The 10,823-nt window shown below is 41.5% G+C and overlaps 1 protein-coding gene across 6 annotated transcripts in view; it reads right to left on the bottom strand.

The window, feature by feature from the left end:
• Nucleotides 1-311: 311 nt before the first annotated feature.
• mafaa (MAF bZIP transcription factor Aa) overlaps nucleotides 312-10,823 on the bottom strand; it is a 29,426-nt gene continuing 18,914 nt past the window's right edge. The window contains exons 2-4 of one of the 6 annotated variants that reach the window (XR_016091279.1): nucleotides 7,407-7,549; nucleotides 2,614-2,695; nucleotides 312-1,094 (exon numbers count right to left, since the gene is read on the bottom strand). The gene's annotated coding sequence lies outside the window, so the exon portion shown is untranslated. Of the gene's footprint in view, nucleotides 1,095-1,731; nucleotides 2,696-2,918; nucleotides 7,550-10,823 lie in introns of those variants that run through there. The other 5 variants (XR_016091276.1, XR_016091278.1, XR_016091275.1 and 2 more) reach the window with 5 other exon arrangements.

Here is a 10,823-nt window from a genome sequence, read left to right as displayed (position 1 = left end):
TGTACCACCCTGCTGCCTTCAGTGTGTATTTGATTAATATATAAGATCACTTTATTGGCCATATACAATTTCTTGTATTAGGAATTTGTCTTTTCACATACCCCAACTTGCTCTCCAAGAGACACACAGACAGGGAGAGAAGCTTGGGGTCAGGGAACAGGGCCAGTCATTTATACAGCACCTCTGGAGCAATTGGGGTGAAGGGCCTTGCTAAGGAACCCAACAAAATAGGATTCCTCTGCCAGCTGCAGGATACGAACCTGCAACCTTCCAGCCACAGGCACAGACCCTTAGCCACAGAGTCACTGCACTGCCCCTATGAACACATTTGTGAAATACCACACTGGCCTGTCTTCTGTGCCTGTAGTTTCTTTGAGGGAATGTTTTGCCGTTGCGATGAACAATGAAGAAAATGAGAATTGAAGAATGCTCAGCTGAGTTTAATCAACAGATCAGATGATTAACGTGCAGTTCAGAAGATCAGATGATTCATGGCTACAGGTGCGGACAGGTCAAGCCCAGATTTTGCAGATGTGACCATCAGCTAATACTTGTCCGAGCGGTAACAGCTGCAGGTCTTTCCATCCATTACATAAAATGATGCTGTCTTCAGTTAGGTGTGTGAATGTCACAATTGTAAGGGCACTCCGGCTGTTTCAGGTTTTACTTGATCACGTGCACCTGCCTCCTATCCAGCCCCTCCTTATAAGCCCTGACGCTCACTCTGTTCTGGGCTCTGCATTGGAAGATGGACGCCTGGAGGCCAGCCTACCACCAAGTTGCCCTACGCCCGCGGCTTGAGGGCATAAGCCTCCTATCGGCATCCTAAACCAGCCGAGTCCGGGGCTCAGAGCGCCTGGTCCCATTATCCCCATTTTTATTCCCTCTCCCTGCACCGGATCCCGTTCCGGTTTTGAACTTTGTCTTGTTATTGTCTCCTCTGGATTTCCAGGTTTTTGGACTATTGGACTTTACCCTGGTTTCCCCCCTGGACTTCCTCGGACTTGTTCGCCTGGACCATGCCACCCTGTTCATCAACCTGCCCAGTTCCTCACCGTCTCCTCCCTTCCGGATTCTATCGTCTGCATAGGGTCCTGAAAAACAGTGAAGGTGAAAACACCAAGGCTCTGAAGGACAGCCAAATGCAATCTTACTAACAATAGAAATGCTGACAAGTGATCAAGATGGAAAGAGACTGTACAGTAAACCAGGTAACAGAGAAACCAACAAGCCATTGAGAGATATTATTGGGCAGTGGAGGTGCTGATAGCCAGAGGACTGAGAGGAGACTGGAGAACTTTCTTTTTATATGAAGAAAACCACATAAAACACTACTGAAGACTCGTGGTGTTTTACTAGTAAAACCTCTACAGTACAACAACAATAGTACAACAACTCTACAACCATTTTTTCCTTTTTGTTGTGCTGTTAGCAAATATATGCTACTTTTTGGATGTTTCAAAGCAACAATATAGAACAGATACTATAAACATCCGGAGCTGGGGCTGGTGGCTCTGTAGGCCTGAAGGTGAGGTGCTGTGGGGGGTTGGGGTCAGTCAGTACTACAGAGCGATGCATTGTGGCAATGAGCTGGGTTAAAAGACAGGTGGTATCACAGATGTGTGCCCTCATATGTCCTCCCCGGTGGTCTGTCTGGTTTTACAGCTACTGCACTGACAGCTATGGCCTAAAATCAGTGCACATCTGTCTCTAACTTCTGACTTTGTCTTTTATGGCTTTTCATTAATCGCACTTTAAGTTTTAAGACTTCACACACCAGCCAGATCTGGTAACTGCACCCTAAAAACTCGTATGAGGTTTATGAGGTTGAGTGCATTCTGATTGATCATTAATTTACTCCCGGTTGCACTGGTATGTGAACACAGTGGTTAATTTTTACTTTACTTTTTACCTTTGGGAATTTTGTTTGACACATGATTCACAGGTATTTTTCTCTGTTGCTTCTGCAGCTTCCAGAGATTCCATTGGCTTGTGGAGTGAGACCTCAGTCTCCGAAGATCTGAGAGTGAGATGTAGGTCATGTCCTACCAGCTCTGTCTGAGACTCAAGACAGAAGCACCTGTTTGTCTAGCTCGTGCTGTATTGTTTGAACTCAAGAGAATCCTGCACTGCCTACAGGATAGTTAGCGTCTATTGGAAGAGTTTTACAGGAACTGAAGGAATCTCTATGCTCTTCCCACTCTCTGCACGGACCACGGGTGGATGTTTTTGGAACAATTTGTCCAAGTCAAACCAGTCCATCAACTGCGACACTTTGTGGTGTTTTGGTAATCCTAGTTCTAGACAGTCACCAGAAGTGCACCACGTGAACCGTAGACCAGCTTCAGCCTTTCTGAGAGCTCCTTATGTGTCCAAGCATGAAGCAATACGTTAATTCCACGCTGAAAAATGGAAAGAAGAAACACCTTTCAGCTGTGGAACCTTTTTTGGCTGAAAAGTGTTTTTTTTCTTTCCAGTTGACATCTGCTGTTTCTTCTTTTTACTTTTCAGAACACAATTAACCTTTACTTCTCCCCAGATGACGGGCTTTGAAACCTTACCATCCCAAGTGCAATGCAGTGCCATGTTTTCTAATTCAAGATAAATACCAACCAGTTTTTTGATGCCCCTGTTTCTGTCTTGTTTCTCCTTGTCTTTTGAAAATCCTCCTACAAATGGCATCTGAGAGCTTTACCTTCGAGAAAACAGTTTACAGTGTAATTTAGAATGTTGATATATAAATATTAAGAAGCTCTGTTGAGAAAAGTATCACTAAAAAGATCATTTTTACTGTAAGCAGATACTGAGATTAAAGATCCTGTACCAAACTGGGGGTGAGCAGGAAATTTAAATAAAGTATAACTGAGTGGTAGGTAAACATTCAAGACATGTGACAGTAATAAAAGCAGAATCAGAACTTGGACAAAACAAAATTATTTATTAATAATAGACACAATCCCTACTACACATAACACTAAATACAAATTACAGTACAAAACATATATACAAAAACCATACATTTTAGAGGCCTACCTCTTACAGATCAACAAACCAAGTTTCTATCCCTGTAACTTGTATCACTGTAAACACTATACATTACCAAGGGAAATAAAACCTGTGTCCATGTAAATGAATATGACTAAGAACTAAATCTCCCTTTCTACAACATGGAAGCCCAAAAGTGAATGGGACTCAGTCGGTAATATTTTTAGCCTGAGGATTCCACAATACAAGAAATTCGCATTTTTTAAATCAAAAAAGGACAGCAAACTCTTTAAAATAAGTTTCAGATTACTTAACCAGATTCTAACCGTCACCAAGATTAGTTCAAACAAGGTCCTATTATATGGCACAAGCTAAGAGCAAGAGGAGGGTGATTGTGACCTTCTCTCTATCTTCTCTCTCATTTCTGTCTTCCCTCTGTTTCTTTCTCCTTTTCTCCCTGTCTCTTTTTATGCTGTGTACTAAGGCAGTACATTTTCCATTTTCCAGTTATTTAATCAAAGTAATTCACCCCTTTTGATCACTTCTGTTTACCTGCTTCTAAGATTAATTGCATCCAGACAAACACACCAAATTCTACCCATTGTTCCAGACTCTGTTTAGGCCTCAAGTAGCGCAATACGATGAAACCTGCAAATGAACCCCCCCCTAGCTTCAACAATCCTGTGAAAACTTTTTACAAGAGCTGAAATTTTAACCATAGGGTAATGGCAAAATCTAGCACAAGGTATTAAAGCTGACCTGCTGTGCATGATAACAAACAGATATAAGTCTCAAGCACACACCCCTTCATTGAACTATAGCTCCACACGATGACTTGGAAGTTGGAAGTGGGTTTAGTGGCAGTCAAATGTAATTTAAAAGCTCATCAGAATGCAATAAGTAAAATGAAACAAATTACACAGCTGAGGCCACGCACTGTGCATGTGGAACCCTGCTACTGAAATTGAGTGGAAAATAATAAATACAACACAAAATATTTCAGAAACAAATGCCTACTGCTCTGTGAATTTCTTGTAATTGTGCTAAACCATCCTCCCTGTGTTGTATGATGAGCTCACGATGACAACATAACACTTTTACAGGGTGACATAAAATGGATGAAGGTCATTAGTTCTTAATTCTTAGACTGACAAGCTGTTTAGACACATTTGCTTTGCAGTAGCTTTTCTGACAGCAGACAAGTTGTTTTACATTTTCTGCACAGTACACTGAAACCGTGAAAGCCTTCTACAGTCTCTGCTCTGTGGCATTCAGCGGCTAGTGACACTGCTTCGGCAAGCTGTGTGCATCATGCATTGAACATCATTCCCAGGCAGAAGCACACTGGCACATCTACACTCACATTACATCACATTAGACCTGGGAATGACACTGGCTGCACAGGCAGGGGACTACAGAGAGAAAGCCATCTCCCTCTCATTTCTATTTAAGTCTTAGTCAGACAGAATAGCCACAAAGCCCAGTAAAGGCTTGGATGAACCCAGACATAAAAGCCTTAGAGATATGTAGGGAAACATACACAGGTTCTCTGGAAACACATTCTCTGAGCACTTGGCATATTACAGTACTGTTTGTGCACACATTCAGTAAGTCAGTTCATATTACCAAGTTCAGTCTGGGCACAGTTGTAGTATTCAGTCAGTTAAAAAGGTTTATCTACCTTGATAAGCCAAGATATCATGGACCCATGTTAACAGTAACAGCCAGGCCCAGAAGCTGGGTCAGACCTGCAGCTGGCAGTATAGAGGCCACACTAAAAGACATTATAAACAAAAGAACATTCATACAGTCTGAGCCTGATGTCAGATAACCCAGATAACCTAGAAGGACATGAAGTGAATTCAGCCACTAACTAACAAGAGCTAGATGTGACACCTGACAGGGTTTAAAAAATGTGAAGGTTCCTTTTTGTTACCCAGCTGTCTTGCATCATAATTTATCATGGTGATTTTTAAAAGCCCGGTGACGCAGTACCATGTCTGGTTAAAATAATATAACTCCAAAATAGTGTTGTGCATATTTTGCCTGTAACACATTTACATCTGAAGTATTAATACCCATCTGGGAAACACAGGGCTTCTTGTTCTTCTTCATGCACAGCTAAAGGTTTAGTATCTTCCCAACAGTTCCTTGCATCTGGTACCAGTGACAGTAACCTTGCTCCCTACTGTTTAAGAGTTGTATAATTATTCTATCTTTTGCTATGCTCTGAAATAGGACTCTGAACTGATTCTCCTTATGACGTTTGCATACCGTGGCTGATGTTGAGGCTACCACCCAATGTAAGATCATCCTGAGACCAGTGCAATCCTATACTGTTGTTTCTTGATAGCAGTGTTGCACTCGGTTTTTCTGTGTCTCAAGAACAATAAGCTGTGATTTGGATTCCATTCTTACACATCTCTAATCTACTGCAAAATAATCTACATCCCTCTCTTTAATTTGAGTTCCAGCTTCCATGCTCCATGTAAACAGTCTTTCTTTCAGTTACCAGTTCTCTCCTCACAACTCTGCCCCCCCTCTCTTGTTCTGATATCTGTGAATATCTCAACTGCTTTTATCACAGGACCTAAAGATCTTGCTGACTAGGAATCTTGGAGGAGTACTCTACTGTACTTCCCTAATTTATCCCTCCAGATTTCCAGGAGTTACTCACTCCCATTGTTCTATTCTCTCATTGTCACTTGTGGTGTCCCTCAAGAGCCTGTCTTCAGGACCTGCCTTTTCTCCTTCTATAAACGACCACTTAGCACTCAATTCAATTTCAATTTTTGGCTTGTCCTACCTCCTTCATGCAGAGAACAACTTGTCCCTTTTCTCCTTTCCATGCTCTGCTGCACCAATCTCCTCCTATAGCTCCATATGTTTCCTTACAAAAGAAATGGATTTGTGACACTTCACTAAGGTTTATCTCCTATACTTTCCAGATTATATCTCCCCATCTTTTGGTCTTTCTTTCTCTGATCCTATAGACTCCCACTCTCTCATCTTCACCTCTGGCTTTTCTGCCTGCTCTACTATAACATGTCTCTTTTTTGGCTTGTACTTGCCACTTCTTCCTTACCTACAAGATCCATCCTTGATGTTTCCATTAACTAAAAACTTATCAGGAGCTTTGACTCAATGCCATACACACACAGCATTATTAGTCTCATAAAGAATTTAGCCTCTAGCATTTATTGAAAATGCTGAGCTGACATCTTATTCCTATCAGGATTTTGTTTTAATTGACCTTATCTATATGTATTCCAATTTCACATTTTTATTAATCACTCGTTTATTGCAATTGTGTTATGAAGTGTTTCCATTTTTCTCTGCAGTTATTTTTAAAAAATGAATTCTCATTGATTAGGTCTTCAAGCTTCATGCTTCATTAAGAGTGGCTCTTAAATCTAAGTGTCCCTTCCCCAGCTCCAGTGAGATGGAGACAGCAGTGCAGAAATGGTATGGTCTGAGGAGGCTGGTGGTTCTGTGGAATTCAGGCAGCTGAATTATCCAGCAATTAAGCTTCTTAGTCTATTTCTGTCAAATTATAATTAGGCTTAATTAACTTGATTGGAAGTAGATGCTTTGCTCTCATATGGCTAAGCCATTTCGCTAATTTCGCTGGATTAGGAGATCCAGTCATGACACACCGGCATTGCCGTGTCTTATCTTTGGTTTTAGAGAATCGCACTGATGTGTCCTTCGGATGAGATGTAAAACTGAGGTCCTGACTCTCTGTGGTCATTAAAAATCCCAGGGCGTTTCTCGAAAAGAGTAGGGATGTAACCTCGGCATCCTGACCAAATTTCCCATTGGCCTTTACCAATCATGGTCTCCTAATAATCCCCATCTATGAACTGGTTTCATCACTCTGTTCTCCCCCCCACTGATAGCTGGTGTGTGGTGAGCGTACAGGTGCACGGTGGCTGCAGTTGCATCATCAAGGTGGGGCTGCACACTGGTGGTGGTTCTTGTGTTTACTTGGGTTTCTCCCACAGCTAATAATAATAGGTTATTGATTGGCTTCTGAGAAAATGGGCCCTGGTGTGGGTGTGTATCTGTGTTTGTGTCTGTCTGCCCTGCAACGGATTAGTGTCCCATCCAGGGTGTACCCTGCATTGTTCCTGTTTCATGCCAGGATAGGCTCTAGCTCCCACATAACCCTTAATTAGAAAACTAATGGATAACGGGATGTACAGGATTAAAACATAAAGAACCCCAGAAATACATCTGAGTTCCTCAGACAAATCACTTCAGAAAATATGAAGAAAACATTCCACTTTTACGATCCACCCTATATCCTATATGATCGAAGTTGCACTGGGCTCAAACCACTGAGGTAGTGGTAGTAGCATTACTTGTACTACAAATGATGGAACAAGCCCAGCCACTCTGCTGTTAACATTTTTTCTTACCAGGACGAAAGCTGGAGAGGGTCTGATAAGGGAAGTGAATGGTGCCGTGAAGAAGGGGAGAATGGAGACCTCAGAAGAATGACAGGGCTGAGTGGGATGTGAAGCTGTTCCAGACATGCTCGCCTGTTTTAAACACAGGTTTCCTGAAAGATAAGAATAATTGTCACGTCAGAGGGTTACAGGAATGAGGTTCTGACAGCTGATGTGTGTGGTAGCAGGTATTTTAAAGCACTTCTCTTTCATAGCATTTTTTCATGTCTTTGCTTGTTGTTGTTCTTTATCTTTCTTTCTCTGTATACATAATGGATAGCTATATTTCTACTGTGTATTTCAACAAATTGTTTTGGAGAATCATATACAGTATGACAAAAAATCAAAAGAAAAGATCCTGTAAGAGAACCAGGATGGGATGTTAATGTTAGAACATGGTGAATTTGGTTCTCTATTGTAAAGTCTGACATTATCACTTGATCTGTAAGAATGTTAGCATTAACAAATCTTTGCAACTACATTCAGTAAAAGCACAGAGGATTTAATGCAGCAACAGAGTCTCATATTGTTGCAGCATTGTACTGAGGAAAGACAAATTTGGAACTAAAGGGAGAAGAAACTTTTGTGCAAGAAGAGTACTGAACCTTTGGCTTGCTTTATCAAATCAGTACAATCGGTTTCTTTTTTTAAGGGTTCAATCCATAATGTTTCCATGATTACAATTAAAGCCAATTTAACATGCCAAGATTCCTGGAAGGAATGTATGAAATATACTTTAGGTACAGGTGTTAGTATTCTGGTTAACAAGAAAACAGCCAGCTGTGCACAGTGTCTGCCCACTTTTCACTTCCATTTCCAATGAGAACAGTGCAATACTGTTAACCAAGTCTGGGTTCATCACTGCCCCTTCCTTATAATTTAATACAAACACTAGACTTTAGTCCGTCTTTCAGATGAGCCATTAAACCAACGTCCGGACTCTCAGCAGTCACTAAATATCCCCAGGCATTTCTCAATAAGAGTAGGGAGTATGGTGTCCGGGCCACATTTTCCCCCTTGGCCTTTACCGAGGCCTCCAAATTGTCCCCATGTATAATTGGCTTGCACTTGCCCTGCAATGGACTGGTGCCCCATCCAGGGTGTACCCTGCCTTGCCTTGGGTAGGCTCTGGCTTCCTGCGACACCGTATGGTATAAAGTGGTTTTGCAAATGACATGACATGACTGGACTTTAGTGCTACATATTGTGACATTCCTGCCAGCAACATTCCCAGCATGCACCAGCTCTCCCCCACTGACTAACGACATTAAAATTTGATTAAAACCCTAAAATCTATAAGCCCCTTGTGTGCAAACATCAGCAAGGTTGTAAATATATACTGTATCTCACACCATGGTGGCACTGGCTTCTTTTTAGAAACAACTGGTTGAGATCCTTTGATCAATTAACTACTAGCAACCAAAGGAGCTAGATGATCTCGTCTCGTTAGTACCTTTTCTAATGTTTCATGATCTTATGTCTGTATTGTCATATTTTTTCCCATTCATGTAGTGCTAGAAGGCAACAAGAACCCAGGCAGCTTCTAGTTTTCTACAGCACCTTACGACCTCTTTTTCTTATGAGTTAATATAATCATAAGGGGTCCAGAAATAGAGAAAGTCTGTTAAAAAAACAATAAAAGGTTAAAGAAGAGAACACGTGAACCACCTCTAAATTATTTTACTCTTAAGAGCAGTTAACAAAAAAATAGAAAGCTGAATCACTGTCATGAGCCAGTTTCTTTCTAGTTCAGGTGAAAGCTGTATAAAATTGAATGATGCACTGGTATGTTCTGTGAGCATCATCCTCGATTTAACACCATGTGTATTGCTGATTGGTGTAGCACATCTTTATGGCTTGGTGTGCCTGAGAGTCTGAATCCTCTGTTTGTCTGTTTGTTAGTTTATTGCCGGCGAACTTGATGGGGGCGGCTTTTGAGTGCAGCTGTCAGGGTGCTCCTTGCAGTTTAGGATTGCTGCTACGCTGCACACCTGGAAATGACGAGTGTCTGCGGCTGAAATTAATTGTTAAAGAGTTCTTTTTTCGGAAGGAGCAAGAAAGAGAGCTCGCCTTAAACAATTGGATGAACAAAGCTGTCAGCGAGGCCCTAATTAATTCCAGTGCACGTTTGGGCTGAGCGAGAACCGCGGTAGCAGGATGAAGAAACATTAATATGAACAGGAGAGACAGACTGTAAGAGAAATGTCTCTTCTTTCTGAAGGCTGCTTTTAAAGTGGTTTTGTTGGGAGCCTGAGGGGCTCCCTCTGACAGTAACTAGATGGAGAATAAGCAGCATTACAGAAATTCAGCAGTAATCTTGTTAATGGCCGCAATTATGAATGAGAAACAATACTTTGAATTGCTGTTTATCGCTGCACTCTGCTTCTAAATATTTGTATTTCTGCTTATTGTTTCACCATAACTCACATGTGAGGATGACACGTTTGCAGGGCTCACACTCAATGTGAAACCTGCAGGCTTGTCGTCCTCACATGTAAGTTAAGGACTCTTCACCCAGGCTCAATTAATCGATTAGACAACAAACTGATCAAACCACCTGCTGTTAGTGTGCTTTTGGGCTTAGCCCACTGGAGTTTCGAGAAGTTTGGTTCTCTACACACTGTCGTGTTCTCGTTTTTCAAATACTGTACATCACACTATAATGAATTCAGACTACATTTAAACTTGACACAAGATCACAAGTAGGTCATTTGAGGAAAATGTATGGATTTTCCAGGCTGTTAATAGAACATGACCTTCAACACTGAAACGTTAGAGCAGTGATAGTTCTCATGTTAGAGGGCTTTTGTTTGGCAGGTTTTTTGGAATGGTTTGAAATCTTTGATGGGAATGGCTTCAGAGCCAATGTGCTCACTCAAACTGAGGGTGATCACTAGCTTTAGTCTTAGCTATTTCACTAGCTCACTGTGACTTGGATTCCACACACAGCGCTGGCATTGGGAGAACCTGAGATGATGTGACCTTTCCATGCAACTGTGACCCTATACACTCGCTGGGACAAGTCAATGATTGACACTTAACGTGTCTGCCCCACACAAATTATCCTGCGAGACAACGAGGAGCTTGGAAGATGTCACATGGCAAGTGAATTGACAGTTGGCATGTCAGAGGGGAATGTGGAGCACAGAAAACGATAAAACCATCTGTGGCATGGAATTTACAACAGAAAAAAATCGCCATACGCTAAAGATTTGAAATATCAATTAACTTGAATAAGTTAGTAAGTAACTTAATAACAAGAAATGAGAAGAGCCTGCAATACATCTAGAAACAAGGGTAAATGTTGTTGTTATAGAAGGAAAATGGGGAGCATACAGATTCAATATGAGGTGGACCTCTAATGTCTAATGGTAGTAGGAGTAGCAG

Source organism: Atractosteus spatula, chromosome 6 (genome assembly GCF_055471065.1).
Source record: "Atractosteus spatula isolate fAtrSpa1 chromosome 6, fAtrSpa1.hap1, whole genome shotgun sequence".
Lineage (NCBI taxonomy): Eukaryota > Metazoa > Chordata > Actinopteri > Semionotiformes > Lepisosteidae > Atractosteus > Atractosteus spatula.
This window is presented reverse-complemented; position numbering and strand designations above follow the sequence as displayed.